Here is a 611-nt window from a genome sequence, read left to right on the forward strand (position 1 = left end):
TTTTTGGACAACTTTAGTGTACATGTAAGCGTACATATGTACCTATATTATTAAGCATTAGGGTGGACCGTTTTGGATTGATTAAATAAATGAAATATTGCAATGTCGGTATCAAACTAAAGAGTTTTAAGAAGACTTACAATCGAAAATATGTTTGAGGAGCAATATGGGTGCCAAACGAAAGGTATTTGAAAAATCTGGATTTGGAAATATTTTTTATAGGATTATCATCTATCTAAAAGTAAAGACTGAAAATATTGAAATTAAATGAAATATTACATAACTGGTTCCAAACGAAAAGTATTTGGGAAAGCTTTACTAGGGAATTTTTTTAAATCTTTCCACTTATCCAAAATCCGAACATTGTAAATAAATATAGAATTTACAACATCTTATCAAACGAAGTGATCATATTATCAACGAAGAGCTGGTACACAAATTACTTAATGTAAAAAATTCATAAACAAGTAATTTTTAAGCGAACAACACACCGACTCCAATTCTCATATAAAAGTGTAATAGTACCGTTAATTTTTTCATGATCCAATGATCGGATCTAAACCAAATTAGTATGGGATTACCTGGAAATCGATTGACGTGGTCCAAAGTTA

The sequence above is a fragment of the Rhagoletis zephyria genome, unplaced genomic scaffold (assembly GCF_001687245.7).
Source record: "Rhagoletis zephyria isolate East Lansing unplaced genomic scaffold, Rhagoletis_zephyria_1.1 Rzeph_scaffold_00003, whole genome shotgun sequence".
Classification (NCBI taxonomy): Eukaryota; Metazoa; Arthropoda; class Insecta; order Diptera; family Tephritidae; genus Rhagoletis; species Rhagoletis zephyria.